Raw genomic sequence first — 24,592 nt, 5'->3', positions numbered from 1 at the left:
GTTTCACACACATGGTATCATCCCTGCTAGCAGCTACACCCACAGGAACCTCTGTGACACCAGGAAGCAAAAACACAACACTCACCAAAGTGCTTTTACAACGTTTACACACAAATGACACAGCTGCTGGGTTTGAACAATCCTAACTCTTACAGCTACATATAACCTCACATGCATCGTGTACAGAACTAATACAAGGATTCACTCTGACCAGAGAATCTGTCTCGTTAAGTTCCATCAGGAGCGTCGGCCGAGTCAAGTGTCCTAATATCATCCTGATGTTGAGCCTCAGCCAGATGTGAACGATTTAAACCTCTGTATCATTTAACTCCCTGATTATTAACCAGGTAACGAGAGGAAGTCACCGATTGGCTGCTGTGATCACGTGTTTCACCTCTGACCTCTAACAGCAGACACAGTTCTTAAAGTTTAGAAAACTAAATCAGAAGCTGAGAATCTTAAATATGAATTCATGAAAGCATCAAACTCCTGCGACGCCTCATTTGAATAGTTTGAGTCGTTCATCACAGACACTTTGTTTTTCTTCTTGTTATCTGGAACCCACACGCCTCCTCCACAACGTCTCCAGGGATCAGGACAGACGCCAAAACCATGTGTTTAGTTTCTACTTGTTTTTCTTTACTTGTGGTTATTTATTTTTTTGTTGATTTTTCACAAATGCTAGAAGACACTGGGGAGAAGCCAAGAACAAAAAAAGGAGAGCCAATGAAGAGCAGGTGAGGAAACAGGAGGAACCCTCAGGGCTTCTGAACCGCCTCAGCCTGAACCAGATGAAGAACAGATGCAAATGACAAGAGGAGGAAAACGACAGAGTAGAAATAACAAGGAGATGAAGTGAGAGGCCTGAAATACATGAGGCCTGTGTTTGAGGCGTCAAGATGCAGAGTGCATGCTGGGTAATGGAGCTATATTTGATTTAGCTGGAAGAACAGACTTCTTATTGAAATAGATATTTGACTCAGTTTGTTAAATGATGTGACTTTGTTTAAATCTTCAGTTTCTTTTCTTCAGCCTCGGTCCTAAACACTTTAAGACTTCCTGATGAAGCCCGGTCTGCTCTGATTGGTCAGCTGGCCGACCCTTTGTTGTGATTGGTCAATTCAGCATTTTTAACGTTAGCTATCGAGCTGCCACAGTTGACCTCTGACCTTCTACACACTCACACATCAGACTCACTTTAATCAGGCTGCGAGTCAAACAGTCTGTTTCTCACATGGTCTCCTCTGCTGTCGTGAGGAGTCCAGGAAGTCAGACGCCTGTTCAGTGGAGCAGGAGATGAAGAGCTCTCAACGTCTTACTGTCAAAGATTCATCGTGGACTTCTGATTATGGAGTATGTATGATACAGTGAAGCTGAGAGAAGGACGTTCTCCCTCAGATCTGTTTGTGTGCTGCACTTGAAGTTTGAACACATCATGTGGTCGTTGAACTTGTGTTATTTTCTCAAACCTCTTTGGATGTAGAATCTATTTCCCTTCGTGTTCCAGCTCGTAGCAGTGAGGTGGGAATAAGAAGCAGAATCTTAAACGTGATGAGAAGCTGTGAGTCGTGTTAAGTGAACACGTTGGTTCTCAGTACAGACGAGAGTTAGAGCACAGTTAGTAGAGAATGGCTGAGAATCCCTAAACTATAAGACTACACATGGAGTTCACGCCGGGGCTGGAACTAATTTCCCTTGAATTGTTATTAAAGCTTCTCTAATTAAATAGTCCCACAGAGGCCTCGGCCTCAACGAGGAAAACCACTGGTTCAGCAGCTCGACCAATCGTGGCCTCAGTGGGAGGGGCCCTGTGAAAACACACTTTCCTCTCTGGAGAGTCTGACGCAGGAAATCAAAGATGAACTTTGCTCTGTAAAGGTTTCTACTCTTGATGAAACCTGCTGGTTTTAAACACGTTGGTCATCTGTCGCCTGTCGGACAGGAGGAGAGGTCACAGACGAACTGAGGAGTCAACACGTATGTCAGTAATTATCAGAAACATAAATGATGATGACAATTGATTGATGGTCACGTGACTTGTTCTAGATATGCATCGTCCCCAGAGGATGAACTCTTAAGTGTCTTCCTGCTACTCCACCAGCAGCTCAAAGTTTTCTCTATTTCTATCACATAGGACCTGTTTCCCATCATCAGTTATAAAGATAATAGGTTGTTGAAGGAGACAAACTGGTTTCCTCTCCTCCTGATGGGAGCAGTGGAGCAGGATGTGTTGGCGTGGTCCGCCCTCCATGGACGTTTCTCCTCTTTCGGGGATTCGTCTCCTTCCTCTGCTGCTCACCAACATCCCACCCGACAGGGAGTTACTTCCACGTGTGCTGTTTCCTCGTGCATCCGTTTAGCTCCCTCCCATCGCCGCCAGTGGGTTGACATAATGAGGTCACGCTGAAGCGACTCACTTAGAGGCAGCAGGTGGAGGCAGAAGGAGAAGCAACCAATCAGGGAGCAGCTTCCTTTCATATGACATAAATACACACATCCTTTCATTTCATGGCCTTTCTTCTGTCTCTCACTGTGAAGCAGGCGTCTGGTTGTGGAGTGTGTGTGTGTGTGTGGGGGGGGGGGGGGGACAGAATAACAAGAACACAATAAGCTCCACAACAAACTCTCAGGTTCACAGTTTCCCTCAGGCTGCTCGTTAGCTCCTTACTGGTGCTGTTCCAGTAGATGATGGGCTGAGAGGCTGCTGATACTTACCTTTAATGAGGGTTTTTATACAGGAGATATTTAGTTTTATTTAGAAAAAAAAAAAAAAGCAGTGATGCACATGTCAGTGCTGTGATTACACTCGGGACCAGAATCAGAATCAGAATTCTTTTTATTGCCATGTATATTTGCACATACAGGAAATTGCCTTGGTGTGGTTGGTGCACTTTACAAACAACAAATTAAAAAACACAATATCGAACAATATAACAATATAAAAAACAGTATATACAGTTAAAGAGTTACGTGCGGTTTTAAGGTGCAGAGATTGGTAATATTGCCAGTAATATAGAGTTATAAATTATGTGCAAGGGTGGGTGGGGGGGTGGGGGGGTCAGCAGAGTCCGTGTGATGCAGGGGGCTTGTTTGTGAGCCCCACTGCCATGGGGAAAAAACTGTTCAGGTGACGCAAGGTTTTAGTCCTGAAGGCCCGGAACCTTTTTCCGGACGGTAGTCTCTGGAACAGGTGGTGAGCGGGATGGGAAGGATCAGCAATGATCTTGCGTGCTCTCCTAGTCCCTCACTAACTGTTTCTGGTGTGAGACTCGTTAGCTTCACTTCTCCAGAGACGAGGGTTGAAGCAGGAGGTTCCTCCCTCACTTCGATGTGCATCATGTGATCTGTCATCTCCATCGTGACTCAAGCTCTTTGAAGTCTGTGTGTTTTTCTAACTGAGCACATTGAGTCAGACGCGTTTAAAATTCACAGTTGGAGATTAAGTGGAGAACTGAGGAGGATTTTGTTTCCTCTCACTTCTTGAAAAACGTCGGTTCCGTCCGAGTCGTCAGGAACAAGAAGAATTTCATCTTCTGATCAAGGAGCTGACCAATTATAGTTATAATTTCTGTGATCCAGTTCATCCTGTACACCTCAAACAGTTAGAAACGTGTCTGAACCCGATTTACACATGAAGGTTATTTATTTAGAAGATGAAGAATGAGGAGTTGATGTGTGAAGACCTGGATTCAGGTCGTTCACAGACTTCACCCTCGTTCTGCTTCTTCCTGCAGCAGAGACCTGTTGCTCCTCACTGGAGGAAACATTCAACCCGACAGCATCAGTGCATCAGAACGTGTGACCAGCTCTAACTGGGACGTGTGGAGCTGAGCTGGAAGCCACAGCTGCTCGTTCTCCCGTTAACCCCGTGTTGTACACGAGCTTTGATCCAGACTGAGTCTTCTGCTGCTGGGAGGCTTCCTGTGGACGCCCCCGCTCCCAGCAGGCGAGGTGTCACCACTGTTTTAACACGGTTCTGTTAATCGGTGGTGCAGCATTAAAGTCAGCGCTGGGATTAAACCCTCTGAAGACTCAACAAGAACCCTGCTCCTAAACTCTTAATAATAACCGATTCCTCCAGATTGATGTTTACTTTCATTTTGCCGTCACGCCGTCTGACCAGCGGCGATCAGGAAGAATTAACAGAGGATTTTCTTTTTATATCTTTGAGTTATATAACCAAGAACTGGGGTTTTCAGTGACGTTTTACAGCTAAATCGATACATGGTTTTTATAGAGGCAGCAAATTTACTGCAATACAATATACTGCATCACACCGCGCCATTAAATCACGACTCAGCGTTTCATTTTCAAGGTAATGATGACAAATTAAGACGACATAAACCTTGAGTGTAGAGGAGTTAATATTTCAGCTCTTTGCTCGTTCATCCAGGCGGCACTCGTTTTCCAATCAGCTTATGAGCTTAGAGTTTACAGTGTTTCCCTCAAACTTCCTCCCAAAGAAGATTCAGAGTCTGAAGAGATGTTTCCTGATTCCCTCTCCACCAATCAGGAGTCAGCTGTCAATCATCACGTCAAACAGCTGATTCAAACCAAACTGATCAGAAACACGTGAACAAACCTCAGAGATAAGAACGAGCTGAAATGACAGAAACATCTTTAAACATTTATTTCACGTCTACTTTGAGTTTTTTTAGTTCGGTCCATTTCCCATCCGCTAACATGGAGGAGGTTAATGCAGCCAGCCACCAGGGGGCGATAGAGATGCTTTGGCTTCACTTTTCTTTATTTACAATATATTGTTGGAACCAATGACCGACAACATGTCTCCACAAACCAAGAAGAGACGAATCAGTTCTTCACATATGAAAGGAGGATTCACCCCCGCAAACGTTTGATGAGTCACCAATTACCGGCTGTCGCTCCAGAAACAACAGTGAGACTCGTTCACAGACTGATTTACTGGAGGATTTGATTGATGTTAGTTTAGAGGTGAATGAATTCTGCCATCGTCGTTCTGCTGGGAAACATTACGACCTCCACGTCCTCTCAGAACAGCTGATGCTCTTCAGCGTTAAAGGTGCTTCCTCCTCTTCCTCCTCTTCCTCCTCATCCATCTGCTTTGGAGAGCTCAGCCTCCGAAGTTTTACACAGCGACGACCGGTTGGCCTGTGTTTAGAAGGAGGAAGAGGAAGAGGAAGAGGAAGAGAGGAAGCCCGGTTGTCTGGATGCGGCCACATGATGGACAGAACTGGCACAGAACACACGGAGACGTGGACGTGGAGTCGAACGAGAAGAAAGAAGCTTCCAGGTCCAACATGACGAGTCCTGATCGGCTCCACGTGGATTCGTACTCCTCGTACGCCGGCTCTGCGGGCGGCGGCGTGACGTGAATGTTTGATGCCAGAAGTTCTCACACTGTGGGTTGTCCCAGTCAGACGCTGCATTACACTTCTCCAGGTCGGGGGGGGGGATGCACAGCTGTCTGAGACCGGCGCCTGGCGTCCGCTGGAGGATTAGCAGGACAACTCCTCGTCTGACACTCGGGGTCCTGATGTAACCACAGAGCTGCCCTTGCTGTGCCTTTGTCATTTGTCATGTTTAAGGCTGAGCTGCTGAGGGAGTGGGGGGCTTTGTTGTGAGGGGGCGTCTGTCGGGGGGGGGGGACGAGCCTCAGGCTGCGCCTCGTATTTCATGGTTTAAGCAGCGAATTCCCTCCTAACTCCCACTGCCCGGCTCAGAGGAGAGAGAACAGGGGGGGGCTCTTCATCAGTGAGCTGAGGCCTCTTCATCACATCAGTGAGCCGGGGCCTCTGAGGACCTCAGTGAAGACCACACCCCCTCAACACGGGGTTTAACGTCAGGGGCAGAAGCTCCAGAGCCGGAGGAACCTTCTTCTTTATCGACTGACGGACGTTTGTGTGTTTAACTGAAATTCAGACTCTTTCAAAATAAAGTCACCAAGAAAGAAACACAGAAGCAACAGAAAGATTAATTCCGATGATTGTTTTAATCTCAGAATGTCGTGTCCATGTGACCGTGTTGACTTCCTGTCTGTCGACTCAGTTTGAGGACGGACCAGGAAACAAACTTATCTTTCTCTGATAAAATGTTTTTCAACGTTTTTGTTGATTTCACCGAGAATAATTGATCAATCTTGTTTTATCAGATATTTCTGTGAAGGATTTGGTGAATTTAAATGTGGTTTCACAAGTTGAGTCTTTACAGAGGAATGTGCTCAGCTGTCTTATTTGTATTGGTTGTTTCCATGAAATCCCACAAAGAACCTGAGATGTGTCAGAACTTTGTGACTCTGCTTCTCGGTTCCAGAATGGCTGCTCGTTAAATGTCTCCAGTGAGAATGAATCCCAAACTGTAGAAGGGTTCCTGGTCCATCAGACTGGCCTCAGGTCAGTGAGAGCTGGTGCTGCAGAGGGAAGCTTCATGTAAAGATGTCGTGTTGGATGCAGCAGCAGGGACGTGTGTGATTGTTGTATTAACAAGCAGCAGCTGACTTCCTGCATGTGGACACAGCCGAGTGTCACATGCAGCTCAGGACGCTTCTCACTCGTTACACAGGTTTACTCTTCATCAGAGATCAGAGGAGAGAAACACACAAAACGCTCTAAATGAAATCAGATGGTGCAGAACACAGCAGCGTGTGGATGTCACACGTTTCCCTGCAGAACTAAATTAAATTCTTTATTCATTTGTTCTCTGAAATCTTTGGTCTTACAGCTGTTAATTAACGTTGCTGTTTGATTTTTATAAACCCTCTCACCGTTCTCCTGGAGATTTTCATTCCTCAGAAGGTTTGATGCCTGAGCCCCCCCGATACTGTACTGTTACTATGACAGCCGCCCGCTCGACTTCCTCTCCCTCTCTTTATCCTCTGCTCAGTTTCCTTTGTTAACGTTCAGTCGACACATGACACACGTCTCTGTGAAGTGGAGCCTGGAGCAGCTGAGCATCGATCGGCCCCTCGGGGGGGGGGGGGGGGGGGTGGAAACCAGAGAAACAACAGCTCAGATTCATCATCGTCCAGAAACTTGACTCCAAGTGATCGATCGGGTCGTTTCTGGATGTGTGAAAAATACACAAACAATAATGTGTTGTGTTTACAGTTTCATTCCTCTGTTGCTCAGTGGTTGAACAGGACTTGGTTGGTTATGGGAACAGCCGGGCGAGGGGTGGAGCCTGTAGAGCAACAGGGGCGGAGCCTGTAGAGCAGCAGGAGGCGGGACATGACGTATAAACTCTTCTGTGGAAAGATCAGTGTTGTTATTTACAGCTCGTCCACACCGGAGTCGGCCCTCATCACCAGAAGATCTGGAATCTCCTCGTGTTTCCAAGTGGACGTCTTCATCTTCTACGTGTCCGGCTCCTCTTCTTCATCCTGAGATGTTTGTGTTCTTCAGGTTTCACGTCACGTGTTAGAAACCTCATCAACACGTCCACTCTGACATTTCATGATATATGATGTAACAAACACAGATTGAGAAAGATACCAAGAGAAATAGAATGAAGGTTGTCCTGCTGGTTCCTCACATGGACTCACTCTGACATGTTACACACATGTTACACACATGTTACCAGGAGGCTGCAGGAGAAGATCCAGAACATGTGGGAATTGGGAGTGTCTACAACACACTGGAAGAAGGAAGCACAGCAGGAGTCTCCACTCCAGTGGTTCCAACAGACGTGAGGATCATCACGTCCACGAGCTTCTCCCAGCGGACGACTGAACAGAATCTGACCTGATCTGAAACTGGACAGACAGTTGGTGACGGTTACAGTAAAACGCTGCGGCTGCTGATTATTTGCCCAAAAATAAATATTAAAAGACCATCAACGGTAACAGAAGGTTCCAAATCAAGAGGCCTGTTCGGTGGGGCAGGGAGCGGGGGGGCAAGCAGCTAAATAATAGAGTAGAATTTGCCTGGGAGCTCCGGCATGCTTCAACATGAGCCCCAGCTGAACGTGAAGCTCTGGAGCAGCAGCTGAAGGCCGCTCAGCCGCCGCTCTATGAATAACGATCCAACCCCCACACATCACAGCCTGCACACAGAGCCCCTCACGTGCATTGTGATGACTCGGACGGAAAGGAGGCGGACGCACCGAGTCGGTTCTCAGCTCAGCTCCACACACCCTGACAGAGGTGACGCTGGTACACCCCCCCCCCCCCCCCACCCCCCCACGCAAAACACTCCCGTTAATGAGGCCAACACGGAGTCACCGGCGAGCGCAGAGCCCGGGGCCTGTCACCGCTAGAGCTGCGACCAGACGCAGGAACGCTCACCGCCGCGTCCTGACACCTCACCAGCAGCCACATAACGACCTGCCCCCCCCCGCACAGGAAGCAGACTCATAGCGGCTGTTTAGAGATGATGAAAATAGTTTTTGGCAATTTCCCGTCTGTGGAAAAATGGTGTGACGGTGGAAAAGTTCTCGGAGCTCCACCTGAGGAGCAACTTTACCCAGAGTCCTCGGCTGCAGGTTGTGACAGTGGCTGAGAGGCTCCTTTTAGTGGCTGATTGCCGTCATTACCTCCGGCGAGCTGGATCTGGATTGACAGGCGGGAGGGGGTGAAGGGGGGAAGGGAGGAAGGGAGAGGGAGGAGGGGGCGCTGCTTGGCGGCTTAATGACAGGAGCTCAACCTGCTGAATGGAGAAGACCGAGGTCACGCCACCGAGTCGCTGTGATGTCAGACGCTCTGGAGCGACGCCACCGGTCACCAGCTGCTCTACGCCATCGGTCACACAGACGCCCTCCAGCTCCTGGTCGGTGTTTTATTCCGGTGCTTTCCATCGATCCGCGGGAAACTATCTGAAGATTTAATTACACGAGTGACACATAAACTGTCCAGTGGCAGCAGTAGTTACAGGCTGAGAGAGTTTAGAGGTGAAGTGATTTTCTCTTTTCTTATGTTGTTTTCGTCCTGGAGCTTCAGATCCATCATCACGTCCACACGGCTCAGAGCAGAGAAGAAACACTGAGGAACCCTGATGCTAGAAATCACCTCCAAGAACCAAACACAACAGAAACACATTGATTTGACTGATTCAGCACACATTATTTTGTAATAATAATAATAATAATAACAGAACTCCTCTGTCGGTTCATGTTTCACATTGAGACGATGGAATCTTCAGATCGGAGCCAGATGTGGATCTTCGGGGTCGATGCCGATATTGAGAATGAGAAGATTAACGAGACAGATATCGTTCTTCTTCATGAACACGAGTGCGTCCGAGTGACGGCTGCAGGGACGTGTGTAGTTGTTGAGTTCCTTTGTGTCACATGATCCAGTTTCCTGGGGATGTTATTGAAGTAGTAAACTCTGGGATGGAAGAACGAGTGTTTCCCTGAAGCCTCGTGAACGGTGAAGCACATCAGGAGGAACAGAGTCTCCACTGCGACACTCAGTGTTAATGAGACTGAAATCACAAAGATGTTGACATCAAGGTTCTAAAACAAGTTCAAAGGCTGTTTTATGAAATCATCACTGAGCTTTAATCTGAAAACACGAGATGATCAGCTGATTAATGTTGTGAATCATTTTCTAATGAGTATAAATATGAAAACACAGGAGTTTGCCTCCATACAAATGAACTGTGATGTAATTCTATGTGTGGACGTCCACCTCGCTTTATTGGTCCAGTTGATAAAAAGAGATCAGACAGAACAAAGTGAGATTTGGTTAAAAAAAACAAGTTTGTGGGAATTGTAGAATATTTCACAGAATCAATAAGTAGTGGTTTGAGTTAAATATGAGTTTACAGATCATAGAAGCATCCAGAGCAAAACTCTGCAGAGAAATGAACTTCCACTTTAATCCTCTAACATGACTTCACTGTTTGTGTTTTAACTTTGAGTCTGAAGGATGAATTCTTTCACCTTTATTTAAAGGCTGATGTTCTGTTGACATTATTCACAGGAGGCTTGTGTTTGACCTGAGGCATGAGCAGATTATGTAAGTGCAGTGTTCCATAAATACAACATGCTAATGATCCGTGTGGGCGTCTTGGCTCTGAGTCACGTCCACACATCAGGAGAGAAAAGAATCACTTCTTCTGGCTGATGCCGGGAACCTGTATCGTCTTGACTGACCAACAGGGGGCGACACCACTGGCTGCAAAGAGAAGTCTGATCTCAATCTGTCCTGTGAAGCCACCGGCCAATGGGCTCAGGTCGGGGGTTTAGCTGTGTCCTCGGGCTCTCAGTACAGTCTGGTGTACCGGGGCTGGAGTGTTGAGGCTTTGAGGTGAAGTCTGGACGAGCAGGTGACTTCTCTGAAGAGATTCTCACTTCATCTGGTGAAGAGGAGACGTTTTGAGAACCTGAGAGATCGATGTGTTGAAAAGATGGTTTTCTGGATGAGTGGAGAACTGACGCCTCCGTCCTCCTCGTCCGTCCTCTCCAAGGCCGTGGTGTCCTCAGGACAAACAAGGCTTCAGCTCCACCCCCCTGCTCCTCCAACCTCTAGTTTCAACAGACCAAGAAGGTGGGGGACAAAGTGTCAAACTCCATCAGCAGGGGAACCAATGGGTGACGGGGGGGTTGAGTCCTCGGTGGCGCTGACATTGTCTTATCTACATTTCCTGGTCAGGACTCACAGCAGCGTGACCTTTCTTATCGGCTGAGGAGAATCCCCGAGCAGATGACAGGATATGGAGGTGGAGGCGAGGAACCTGTCTGAGAGGAAACCGAGGAGGAGGCAGGTGGAGATGTTTCCTCACGTGACCTCATCCATCTCTGAGGCGGCCGCCGCCCGCACACAGAGAGTTGATTATGTTCAGTGCTCCACTAGAAACAAGCTCAGTCAGGAAGAGATGTCACGTTATAAACTGCAGCTCCACTTTTTTGTCGCTGTGTCGTGTCCCAGTTTTAATTAAACAAGACAAAGACCAGGAGACGGGAGCGGATCAAAGAGAAAGATGGTTTAGGTTTCTGATCAGAACCCACAGAGAAGAGGAGGAGGTGTTGTGGATAAAGGAACCTGAGCTGAGCACAAGCAGATGGTATTAGACCCCCTGCTGCTTGTTGAGCCCACAGGCAGCAACACAACCTGCTGCACAACACGAGAAGAGACCAGAACCAACAACCTGTCACTTCCCTCATCCGTCTGTGGCTCATTGGTTTCTGCTGAAGACTCACTTCAGAATCTGTTTCATTCTATTTCTCTTGATATCTTTCTCAATCTATATTTATTATATCATATATCATGAAATGTCAGAGTGGACGTGTTGATGAGGTTTCTAACACGTGACGTGAAACTGGAAGAACACAAACATCTCAGGATGAAGAAGAGGAGCCGGACACGTAGAAGATGAAGACGTCCACTTGGAAACACGAGGAGATTCCAGATCTTCTGCTGATGAGGGCCGACGCCGGTGTGGAGGAGCTGTAAACAACAACACTGATCTTTCCACAGCAGAGTTTATACGTCAGGTCCGCCTCCTGCTGCTCTACAGGCTCCGCCCCTGCTGCTCTACAGGCTCCGCCCCTCGCCTGGATTCGGACCCGACAACCTGCTGCTGCGTTTCGAGTCCCGACACAATTCTCTGTCTATTGCAGTTATTTGACCCTGGAGTGAATGATGATTATATCTGTTAACATTGCAGACTAATTCCAGATGTGAATGTTTTTTTTGTGCTTTGTGAACATCTGGCTGTAGGAAAAGAAAGAACAAATGAATAAGTGCATGAAAAGAACAGGGAGATGTGAAAGGTTTTCAAACCATAATATCAACATGACAAAAAGAACAAAGGACAAATTTGATATTAAAGATGCACGTGCGCCGTGAGATCAAAGTGCAATGTGACATGAAATGTTTATTAGCACAAGGTTCAGGTTGTAACAGAGCGGTTGTCATGGTAACAGGCCACCGTGAGCGCCCACAGACCGGGGGGGGGGGGGGAGTGATTTATCTCCCCAAATATCTACGATCCTCCGTGTCCGGGCTTTGCACCACTGATGAAGGATGGAGCCACGTAGAGGACACACAGAGCAGCTAGAGGCTTTAATTCAAAGCCCCTACACACACACACACACACACACACACACACACACACACACACACACACACACACACACACACACACACACACAGACCAGACACACACCACCCACACAGAGGGAACACAAGGCCACAACATTAAACTACAGATAAATCGCCCTATTCACCGGGGAGATGAGTGCTGGAAAGAGCGGGGGACTGTGTGTGTGTGTGTGTGTGTGTGTGTGTGTGTGTGTGTGTGTGTGTGTGTGTGTGTGTGTGTGTGTGTGTGTGTGTGTGTGTGTGTGTGTGTGTGTGTGTGTGTGTGTGTGTGTGTGTCTGTGTCTGTCTGTCTGTCTGTCTGTCTGTCTGTCTGTCTGTGTGTCTCTGGGACTGTTCATCTCATCAGCTTCCCCCTTGTGTGTTGTTGAGGTCTAAAGGAAGTGCAGGGTTTATACGTTGGTATGTTAAACGTTCAGACTCTTGTTCTTCTACATCCTCAGATAAACGTCACCCAGCAAATCGTTGTGTTAATAGGTTTATTTCCGGTTCAGTTGCTCGGACGTGTGAGCAGCTGGAGTGTGTTTGATCAGCTGGTCTCAGCCGGGACACCAGGAAATAACCAGCTCCTTTTGTTTCCTCCCTTTCCATCGATGTAACTTCAGATTTAAACGCGACCGGTACCTGATGTGAGCGTCTTCCTAGAAACCCTCTCATGTAACTGGCAGGCTGATGAGTAGATGGAGTATTCCTGCGTTCGGCCAGTTCCACATTTGATACTGGGCAGCTTCTCTATTCCCAGTCCTCGTCTGCGTGTGCAGGTGAGACGGATGAACCGAGGCTTCAGAGCAGATTCCTCCCTGGAGCCCGGTGGCAGGTTATCAGGGCGGCACATGGAAAGCAACCAGACAAAGTTCCCAGCCTGAACCTGTTTCCCTGACACTTGTCTGTCTGTAAATGTCAGGGAGTTTAATTACTGTTCAAAGAGATCATCTTCCTTCACATGACCTGAGTTCAAATCCCCCCCGGTGCTCCCTGTTTCATCTGCTCAAAGGGCAGAGCAGCATGTCTCTGATGAGGCCACTGAGGAAAATAAATTAATAATAAAACCAATTAGAACATAAACTTCGGAACCGATATCAGAGCTGATAAAAACCAGATTTACCACATTTAAAAAGAACATTTTTGAAGTAATTCAGTGTTTCTGTAGTAACTTGTGAAAACTGTCTCCTCTCCTCATGTGCAGCCACAGCTCAATTTGACTTGTGGTTATTCTCTTCTTCTGTTGTTTAATAGCCGACGAGCCTTCAAACTGTTTGTTTTTTGACATAAAGTCCAAAGAAAATATGATATGATTTCATCTTATGTCTGCTGATGTTAAACCTGAGTCTCTCTCCTCAGTCGCTCCTCCACCCGAACACTTTAAATCATACTGTTACTCCGGAGAGAAGCTTTTCATTTAGTATTTGTAAACGTTCAGTCTTAATCTTCCTGGTGATGTCCCGGCTGTGGAAGGAGGGCAGCGGCGGTGCATTACTCGCTAATCATGTCCCATTACATAATTATCCCTGGATTTATTGCCAGGATCTGGTGCTCGTTAGCAGACATGAATCAGAACTCGTGTGCTGGTAAAACAAACCATTAGCCATGTTGGGATATTACCGCAGGAGGCGTCTGGAGAGGAACCTGAGATCACATGAAATACACTGGAAGCCACCAACAGATCATTATCAGAGAGAAGGCAGATAGCCCCTGTGGTCATGTGGTCACTCATCAGCTTAGAATTTGTAATGTGGTGAAAGATTAGTTGTGATATTAAGAAAGAATAATTGATCACTGCTTTTCTGAAGTTTAACTCGTGAGATGAACAGAAATAAGACGTCCGGTCTGTTGAGGATTTCCTGTCCGTGTGGGTTAGCTTGTGCTATCGTTAGCATTTTCTTCTTCTCTGGGTTTACTGGCCAGATACAGAAACCTCCACCTACTGTAAGTGTCTGTGCGTTTTACTGCAGAGGTCAAGTTATATATTCTGGAAAGAAAGAATCCACAAGGCGGGTTTTGCTGAAACTTCTCTTCAACCACGATTAAAAAAAGAATGAAATCGAGCGAAGACGGAAAGAACCTGAAGAACTGTCTGAGCTGGTCTGAGGTCAGAAGCAGTGATGAAACGTCCTGATGGACTCAGAGAACTCACTGTCCATCGTCTCATTACCACGTTACAGTTCTACTTCCTCTGGACAATCTGCTCATCTCATCTTGAAAGAAGAACACTCATATATATATCTTTCTCTTTGCTTGTGTGCGAAGTGAAATCATCCTTCACAGAGCGAGACGTTGATGTCACTGGTGTCCTTCACCTCAGTGACGTGATGAGTGGAACAGCTTCTCCCTGAAAAGACCTTGTTCCTGAAGACCTCTCAGGACTGGATGGACCCAGAACCCTCCTCCCTGCTCAACCCAATCTCATCTGGTTCTGGGGTTTACGAGCGATGCGTTTCACAGGATGATGGATCAAACAGTATGAGCGAGGTGGACTAGGTGGACTAGGTGGACTAGATTGTCGTCCTAGGGTCGGTCGGCCTTTTGCATGAAACGTCAGATGAGACTTTGGTGTTGACGTGAAACTCTTCCCCAGAGGACAGTCACTGATCGGCAGAGGACTTCCTGTCACATACGTGATAAAGATCGTGGCGTTTCCCTCAGAAGTCGGGATGAAAGAAACACGATGTGCAGATCTGATCGGGGGGGGGGGGGGGGGTGTGTCTTGGTTGCAGACCCAGGGTTAACGGGGCGGGGGGGGCGGGGGGGGTTTCTCTGCTGTAATAACGCTCATTAACACTCCTGGCTCGTTTAAGGGCTGTTATTCATCATCATATTTATTGTGGTTTTAGGCTTTGTATTGCTTTAATAATGCCCCCCCCCCCCCCCCCCATTCATCTTCTGGTGTCATGAGGATGGCTCTGCATCCTGCCCAGTGGTGCAGGACTGTTTACTTCCTCTCCACCCACATCGCAGATATTATAATTGTTGGATATAAATCATGTCTGTAATGTTCCTGTCACAGTGGCTGTTATTAGTGTTGGTGATGCTCCGTGTCTAAGGAGGCCGTTAGTCAGCTCTAATTGGACACAACTCCACTGCAGCGTTACTGGAGCTGCGTGGTGTCTCCAGGGGACCTGCAGCTCCTCTGGATGCAGGAGGAGAACGTGCAGGTTCAGCTCCTCATACATCACTGAGCAGGGAGGTGCTCAGCCTGGACCACATCACCCCCCCCCCCCCCCGCTGAGTCCAGAGGATGGAGATCCTCAGCACACGTCCTGACATGTGTTGACGTGTTGCTCTTAGCAGAGTTACTGTCGGGCTGTTGCTCTGACGCTGAATCCAGAGCGTCGGCACCTTCTCACCTTCTGAGAGGAACCAGTGTCTCCTCGTGTCCTCGGGACCAGAGACGTGAGCAGGTCCAGTAAAAGATTGATTTCCGTCTCTTTAACGATTATTCTTCTGATGGAACCCTCTAAGATAAAGTGCCTCCTTATTTCTTTAATCTCTGTTTTCTGTTAAATTTACATTATGGTTGTTTAAGTCTGATGTCTCTGCAGCGCGCAGGGCGTCCGCCTGCCAGCAGGGGGAGCACAGGAGCGTCTGAAAACAATACAACAATTCAGAAGTAAAGACGAAACACACTCTGGAAACTCATGGTTCATGATGTGTGTGGGTTTGTGTGTGTGTTTGTGTGTGTATTTCTGTGTGTGTGTGTGTGTGTGTGTAAGCTCTCGTTGCAAATCAGTTGCCATAGCAACGGCGGTGGCCAGTGCTGCTTCTTTTGTGCTGCCCACGACTGTGTGTGTGTGTGTGTGTGTGTGTGTGTGTGTGTGTGTGTGTGTGTTTGTGTGTGTTTATCGTCGTGTCACAGGTGTTTATTTTTTTTACAGTCTTCTCATTGATAATAACAACATTCTTCTGGATGAAATTTGTCTGAAACGTAATGTGAAGAGGATCCAGGTCTAATGAGCAGCCCTCTCTTCTGACCAATCAGAGGAGGCTCAGCTCAGACTGACCAGTGGCTGGAATTCACCCAGATACACACTCTCATGGTTTGTGTCACGTTTGGTGTGAACATCGGGCAAGATTCCAGGTTTTAACTTTAAGGTTAAAAAGTTGCACAGTGAGGATTTAATATTAGTTTCTGTCATTCACTCGTTTTTAAAGTCATGTCGCTCTAAACCTTGAAAAGAGAAGAGAGGTCACTGGAGGTGGAGACGTGTGTGCACAGCAGCCAATAACATGCTGGGCAGTAATTAAACCTTGGAGAGTGAAGTGAAGAAGAAGCAGAGAAGTTCTGATCCTGCCAGGTCCTCTTCATCACCATCCTCCTCCTCCTCCCTCGGCTTCCTCTTTCTTCTTCCTGGAGCTTCACTTTTCTTCAGCCTTTTTCATCGTCTTCCTCCTTGTGTGTTTCTTCTTCACTCATCTTCCTCCTTGTGTGTTTGTTCTTCATCGTCTTCCTCCTTGTGTGTTTGCTCTTCATCGTCTTCCTCCTTGTGTGTTTGTTCTTCATCATCTTCCTCCTTGTGTGTTTGTTCTTCATCGTCTTCCTCTTGGTGTGTTTCTTCTTCATTGTCGCCAAACCTTCATGGTAGCAGTTGTTTGTTTTTGAATCTCAGACTCAGATCCACCCAGCTGGCTGTTCTCCCACCGAGTCACCCCCACCTGCTGCTCAGCTTCTATACACACAGGATCCTGCCTTTTGAAACGATTATCATTAAAAAGGAAAACAAGTTCTGTGAGCGTTCCTCAGAGTCCAGAGTCTCCAGAGGAGGTCGGACTGTGATGTTCAGACAGGACTCGTGGGCTCTGTAGTGACAAATCCTCGTGAGGTCAGATTCAGGTCTTTGATCAGGAGATCAGACGCCATCAGACGCGCTGAAGGATTCCCTCCGACGAGCTTCTGTGAAATCCTGGAAACAAAGAGAAGAGGAATCCCTCAGAGATTTCTCCATGATCGTCCTTCATCACAGGACACAGATCTCTTTGATTCTTTATTCCTCTTCATTCCTGTGCAAACTGTGTTCAGAGTTACTTTAAACTTCCTCGACATTCTAGCTTTTCAATATAAAGTAAATCTTAAATCTGTTTTCAGACAGAGTGTGAGTGAGTGGGGGGGGGGGGAGGTGAGCCGGCTGAGTGGGGTCTCCGAGCATCTCTCTTCCGAGCTCCTCTTGGCTGATCCCAGGTCTGATGGGACATGTCGTCCCTCCAGTGAGTTCAACCTCTGATGGAAGGCGTCCAGGAGGAGTCCTGAGTAGAGATGCTCCGAACCACCTCATGTCTCCTCTTTGGAGATGAAGGAGCAGCGGCTCTATATTCATCATAAATGAAACATTAGTGGAGCAGATGATTGTTGCGTTGGAGCCGTGACCCTGTTTTTATTTCCAGACGACAAACATCCGTCTCGCTTCATGTTCACTTTGCTCTGTTTGTCTTGTTCCTCAATATCACATCTGGTCTCCAGCTGCTGAGTGACGAGTAGAGATCAACATGGCCGCCCTCTGAGGCTGTGGCAGCTTGTTTCCCGGTGGGAGCCAGTCTGCTCCCTGCTTCCATGATTGCTTTAAACAAAGTCTTAAACCAGGCTGCAGTTTTTCTAATGAAGCTCCCAGGAGGCTTCCTCTGATTCAGAGGGAACAGACTCCATCTCTACCGCCGACACGCTCAGCTCTTGTTTTTCTCTACAGAGTGGACGGTCTGAGCAGTGGGCTAACTGCCCGACTCCCTCTGGGCACCGGGGGTTGACAGCTAAAGCCTATTTTCCATTTATGAATTCACAGCTCAGGCGCGTGGCGCTGCAGAGGCCAGCCTGTAAAGAGCCCCTCTGAATAAATAAGCTGTCACCTCTGTCGGCTGAAAACCGCCTCTGACTCGTGACGGGACATGAAGGGAAACAAGCTTCCAACAACTGGAACCTGTGATTGTCTCCAGTCTGTGATCTGCAGCTGGATAGAGGAGGCTTCCTTAACTTTCAGTGAAACTCAGTGAAAGTGTCAACCCAGCTTGACGTCACCTGGAGGATGAGACCTGTCGGTAAATCTGCAGTTTCATCACAAAACCATAGTATATAGATTATTCCACCAAATCTGCCTCGATTGGATTCAGGGGCCAGAACGCCCCCCCCCCCCCCCCCCCGGACATTTACTGTTGGTATTTATAGATTGAAGAGTATTCTTACTGGAAAACCTTCTGTCGTCTCTAAGTGTGCCAGTTATTAACAGGGAAACTGTTTTTTAACCGGTTAACTGCTGAACGGGGCCAGAACGAGAAAGTAGATCCTCGGTAGTCGGCTCCAACAGTTTAACTTGCTCGGTGGAGATTTCTCCTTAAAGTGAGTGGGCGGTGTCTGATGGAAACTTCAGAGCAGCAGTTGGAGGAAACATCTGACCGGGACAGATGGTCTGAGGAGGAGTCAGACCTTTAGAGAGACGTTCAGTTCCTCTGTGAGAAGGGAATCACCTGATTCTAACACAGCAGAGACATGGATGTGAGGAAGATGATTAGACTTCAGGTCTGGAGCTTTGTTTAGGAAGAATTACATTTTCACATTCTAATCATCATGAGACTTTCCATTTCCTCCCCTCCTCTTCTCAGCCTTTGTGTGGAACACTTGGTTTTCGCTGCTCTCTCTTGAAGACTTGATGTGTGAGTAGATTCTAGACTTCCCACGGATTTAGTTTCCTGAATTAGCAGGAGGAGGAATCGGTTTGTTCCAGGAGATCCAGGTCTCAGGTCAGTGGAAGAAAAGAAACACAAGGAAAACCCAACGGTGTTTTCTATCCAGTGTGAACATCCCGACCCCCGGCCCCCCAGCTCTCGGCCCCCAGCTCCCAGCCCCCAGCTCCCGGAGCCATTGATCAGCAGAGTTAACTGTTACTGTTACCTGATGCTGCTCGACCTTAAGAGCAGTCGATAGACCTTGGAGATAACGGTGGAGATGAAATGTCTCCGCCCTCCACCCACACATGGACATGTATGTGCACTCCATCATGAGAGCAGCCTGTTGACCAGGAGGTCGGTCACACCCCCACAGAGCTGACTCCACACAGAGGCACATATGAAAGGTGGAGGGGGGGGGAGGTGCTGCTGCTCGGGCTCATTATTCTCACTGTGATGTTATTAATAACATCGACTTCCCGTCTGAGCCGCCTGTCAATCACTCTCCGGCAGTAATTGGTCGCTGGTCTCTTAATTCCCTCGAACCGTCGACTGACCTCAGACCAGCTGATGCTGAGGATCCAGATGTTAATCAGTGTTTGTCAGCAGAGGTGGAAACGATAGTAAATTATATTTATCTGAGTCATGAAGCTTTAACGTCTTCGCTTGAAGAGACGTCTTCATCTGTCACGTTCAGGGACGATGGAAATATAATCACGACCTATTAATTACTGTGCTGCAGCATATTCTCGATTTGAGTCTGAATTTGAAATGTCTACAAAATGTATACGACAACAAACTGCAGTGAACTGTCACAGCAGCTCGTTCCACATGCAGCTGTGGACGGTTGAACACACACACAGGTCTGACACGTATCCAGACTCAGGCCCTTCAGCTCCTGAACTTTCTGACAGCACATCACCTCACTGCTTCATGGCAACTGGAAATCGAACAGCACGCTCTTTTTTAATAAGGTCCATGATTTACTGGATGATTCCTGGAGCACGTGGTGAAGCCGTGCAGATAAATGTCTCATGAGCACGTCGGGCTTCTACCAGGGCTCGGTTGTCTTCTCTCAGGAACACGTCACACGTACGTCCTCTGGATCTGATGTTGGACCAGCGTGCATGAGGATGAGGGATCTGTTGGTGGTGCCGTGGTGAAGGGGGGGGGGGGGGGGACGGCTGGTGTCTCACCTCCGGCCAGCAGCAATCTATCTCTGCCTTGTTTTCATTCTCCTGTGAGGGACGAGCTGCCCTTTGACCCCTCGTCTCTCTGTGTCCTCTCAGAGGATGCCCACCTTTTCAATTCAAAACGGAAAGTTAGGAAAACAGATTCTAAATCAGGAACACGTCAGGGACACGTCAGGGACACGTCAGGAACACGTCAGAGACACGTAAGGGACACGTCAGGAACACGTCAGGGACACGTCAGGAACACGTCAGGGACATATCAGGGACACGTCAGGACTTCAGTTAATGTCTGAAGCAGCTTTTGTTGGATGCAGCTGCTCTGAGGAACTTAAATCACTTTAAATTACGAACTGTTCAGATACATTTAATAAAACTTACATTGTAATGAAACTGAGAACATGAATAAGTCAGTTAATAAGCTCACACACCACAGGTGCTTCTGTTTTCTCTCCTGCTGGAGTCTGGACTCTCAGCCAACATGTTTTAAACATGTGTGATTCCATCACGCTGGGTTTGTTGAAGCTCGTCCAGTGTGAAGTCATGTGACACTCAGCAAGTCTGATTCTGACAGGGAGGCTGGCAGTAGCCAGCGGGGGGGTTCACTCTGAAAGCAGTCTGTCCACTGAGGTGGAGAGAGACCATCAGAGACACTTTCACCTGCTCAGCTCTGAACCTTCACGTCCTCTTTTTAACCTTCAACATGTGGAACATGTTCATTCATTGATTAAAGAATTGTATCACACAGCTGGATGATCCAACAGAATCATTTCAATCTCAATATTATCCTCATTCAAACAGGATTTGAAACATTAATAATTAAACTGTAAATTAAAACCTATTGTGCTCAGGTCAATGACTCAAGCCTCCTTAAACGCCTGCTTTCCTCTGATTGGTGGAAGGTCTGGAAGGTTTGTGACGTCCTCGTCTCTGGAATCCAACTGTGAAAGTTATTTAGTACTTAGTTGTTGGAGACAAGGTGAGGCAGATGAGCTGGAGTGTGTTTGAGCATCGTCCTTCTTGTTCTTCTGCAGGAGAAGCTCTGACCACTTCACAGTTTTCTGGACTGTGCAGCTGCAGTTTCTCTCCAGTGGCTCAGCATGAAGATGAATCACCTTCCTCTGGACTTCAGCTTTAAATGAGCTTTTCCTAAAAGCTCACAGCACAGCTTCAAACAGCAATTGACATCAGGAGCGTGGCCTGACCTGCCGTGAGGACACATGAAGAAACTGTTACATCCCAGCTCGATGTCTGCACAGTGTGCTCTCATCAGGTTCAGGGCATTAAGAGGTGATTGATGGATCTATTTCCTCTCGCCTGTCTGGGAGAGGTTGAGACTCTGTGGAGGGTGAGATCTGTCTGCAGAACTCTGCAGCCTCCAACAGTTCACCTCTGAGCTGATGAGCTCAGGCAAGTCATCATGTCATCGATCCCTGGAGCATTTAACCAGCAGGCAGAACTCAGTGAGGTCCAGACTCCCCCATTGATCACACAGGCCTGTGGTTACGTAAGGTGACAAATCGAACACACAGTGACTGAGGAGCACATTCAGGTTTTTCTGTTTCCCTTCACATGCACAGACACTGCAGGGGAGTTAGGATCGATATCAGGTCCTGTGCTCAGAATAATCTGGGTTCAATCCCACAAAACGGGACTTGAGGTCCAGACTCGGGTGCTGCGGCCACACTGGTCATGTTTCTGTGTGAGGTACTAAATCTGAAATATGTCCCTCGTCTCCTCTTTATTTGACACTTGAGATGTTGCTATAGTTGGTGTTTCAGACACTTTAAAGTCGTCTCTGACAGGATCCTGCAGCGTATGGATGGTCTGCAATGGTTTGAAAAGCTTCCCTGTGTGAAGCTTCCACCAAGCAGCTGCTCTCAGGTGTAATTCAGGCTGAAGCTCTCACCTGAACCCAGTTGTCATCATGAGATCGAGGACCATCAGTGTGGAGATGAGCAGCGAGAGGAGATCCTGAATGTTAAGATGCTTGTTTCCACAGCCGAGGCCTCCCTCTCTGAGGAGGAGCTCTGACTCAGGTCAACGTTCAGGGGTTTCATGTGACCAGGTGAGGCTGAAGCTCCCAGTAGCGGCTCCAGTTGTTGGTCAGATGCCTGCTGAGCATGTTGATGACATTTGGCCGAGCTCACTACAGCCTGCTCTGCTCTAATCTCCCTCCCTCACCTCGGCTCCCAGCTCTCATCAGTGCGCTCGGAGGAAGCCAGTGTGTAAACGAAGCAGCTTACTGGGTGATTAGGAAAGTGTGAATTATTCATTCTAGAATGTTTAATCATAAAGCAGCCTTTTGGTGGAGGATGAAGGAGCGCACGGCCTCCCACTCCCCCGCAGCAAGACCACGCCCCCCCCCCCCTCTCCTTCCACCGCTGATGGCAGAGGAAGTGAGACACGGAGAGGTCAGAGAGAATCCACGGGAATCGAACCACCGTCATTACAGAAGCTCCGTTGTCTGAGTGTGGACGGCGTCACGGGAGGGAAGGTTCTTTATGGAAAGTGTTTTTCAGACCTCAGGCTGTTTTTCCCTTTTCAAACTCAAACCATCTCTGTCCAGTGTTCTGACCAACACGCCTGAGAACACATATCACATGACCACTCACGTCCAATGGGCATCTGGCCTCCTTCACATGTAGACAGCCGTATCATGGTAAAATACAGAATTGAAGAAAAGGCATCAGGTTCAGTAACACTTTGATTCTCCATGTTTGTTCTACTCTGGGAGCTGAGGCTGATGCTGGTTGGTTTATTCTGGAAGGAGGTCATGTGACAGCAGCCTGACCAATCAGAGAGAGCTACGTCCTGAACCAAATTCATTAGAGACCTCTGTGTCAAATTGTGTTTGGAAGCTAGAAATAATAGTTTTATAAAGTAACCTTAACACAAGATTCAAATTGAATCCACTGATCAGCAGTCCTGAAAGCAGCTGCTCAGTGATTCCTGGACCAGACTAAGAGCCACCACAGAACCCAGCCATTAATCAGCCTGATGGTTCCTGCTTCTCTACTGGGAATGACCTTGTCCTGTAAGTGACTGCTGTCTGCTTCAGTTCATCAGTGGAGGCTCGGTGCACGCTCGCCAGCCGCGACTCTCCATCATGAAACAATCATAAACAAATCATAAAAAGCTCAAAAAGCTCCAAGATCACCCAAAGTCAGCCATGTTGTTTTAGCTTAATGGGCCAGTGAGCGGGAGAATAATTACTTAAAGCCCGGGAGGTTCTGCAAGAGGGACTTTAGATAAATGTGAGGTCTTTTCTACTTTTACTTACCTCAAGCAGCCGAGCGCCGCCCTGGCACAAACGCTTCTAATGGTGCAATAATTCAAGAGGAAAATACTTTGGCTCTCGCATTCTACCCACGAACACGGAGCCGGGAAATGGGACGTTTTAGAAGTGGAGGCGTTTTAATGAGAGATATTAGTTTACTTCAGCCCGGATCGTTAGGCTGCTCGTGGATTATTAGCAGGAAATGAAACGGGGGGGGGCAGGTAAAGACTCAGAAATGTAATCAAATATAAAGACGACAGATATGATTCTGCTGGGAACCAACACGCAGCCAGAGCCCATGAAGCTCAGCTGCTGTGTTTCCTTTGTGTTTTATTGTGAATCCAACCATCCAGCCGAGCTGTGGTGAGTCTCCTCTCGCTGCTGGAGGAGGAGGAGGAGGAGGAGGAGGAGGAGGAGGAGGAGGAGGAGGAGGAGGGAGGCTCGTCCGACACCTCAGGGCCCGAGTCCTGCTGCTGTAAAGAGCCCGTTCAGTCCCATCTTTAATTCACGACCTCCAGGCAACTGATAGTAGAAAATAGTGTCTGCGTATGTGAGTCCTCCCCACAGGAAACTGTCATGATGCTCAGTTCAACTCTCTGCAGGGAAAAGTGTTTCCAAAGATTCAAATCGTGCATCTTCACCAGACATGATGTTCTCATATGAAGAGTTCAGTCTCCATGAAACGACTTCCTGCTCGTTGTGAAATATTAATGAGCAGAGCAAAATCCTTTAGCTTTGGAAAAACTAACATCTGACACGTAAACCACCAATTAAAAAAGACACTGAGTCACAAAGTGAACAGTTTCAATGTTTCATGAAAACCTTTTATTGTGATTTTCATGTTTTGGATCAGTGAGACAACGAAGGATGAAAAGAACAGGAAGAAAAGGAAAGGAATAAAGAAAGAGGGGAGGAAAATAGAATGTGGGGAAAAGAAAGGAGGAAGGAAACAGGAAAGAGGATGAAAGGCAAGAGGTTATAAAGGTAATGAAAGGTGTATAAAGGGAAGAGTGCAACAAATAAATGAAGGAAGGAAGGAATACAAAGAGAGAGTTTGAAACTTTAGGCTTTATAAAAAAATACATTGATTATAGATTATTGATTATTGATGACCAGAAACTGCAGCTGTGAGACAAAGTCAGTAATATCACATGATCGCTGAGTAAGTTCCCTCCAGAGGAAACGTGGCTTGTTCTTCATATCTCAGACTCTTCATCATCATTCAGGACTCACCAGTATTAACAAGCAGCCAAGCAACGCCCACCTCTGATTGGCTGTCGCTGAGGGACACAGGGACACAAACAACCTTTATTAATTTCCTCTGTTGCGTAGAGCGGCGTCTGGTTCGCTGCCCGTCGCTCTGTGATGAATGACGATGAGCAGCGGGGACCGAACCAACTTCCTGCATGAAAATATGTATCTGCAAAATGAATGACTTTTTAATTTGGCAGTTTGTTG

At 47.4% G+C, this 24,592-nt stretch overlaps 1 protein-coding gene across 1 annotated transcript in view; it reads left to right on the top strand.

The window, feature by feature from the left end:
* immp2l (inner mitochondrial membrane peptidase subunit 2) overlaps positions 1 to 24,592 on the top strand; it is a 71,064-nt gene that overhangs the window by 5,696 nt on the left and 40,776 nt on the right. The window lies entirely within an intron of this gene.

Source organism: Pleuronectes platessa, chromosome 7 (assembly GCF_947347685.1).
Source record: "Pleuronectes platessa chromosome 7, fPlePla1.1, whole genome shotgun sequence".
NCBI classification, from domain to species: domain Eukaryota; kingdom Metazoa; phylum Chordata; class Actinopteri; order Pleuronectiformes; family Pleuronectidae; genus Pleuronectes; species Pleuronectes platessa.
Note: the sequence above shows the minus strand (reverse complement) of the source record. Positions and strands in the feature narration are given on the sequence as shown.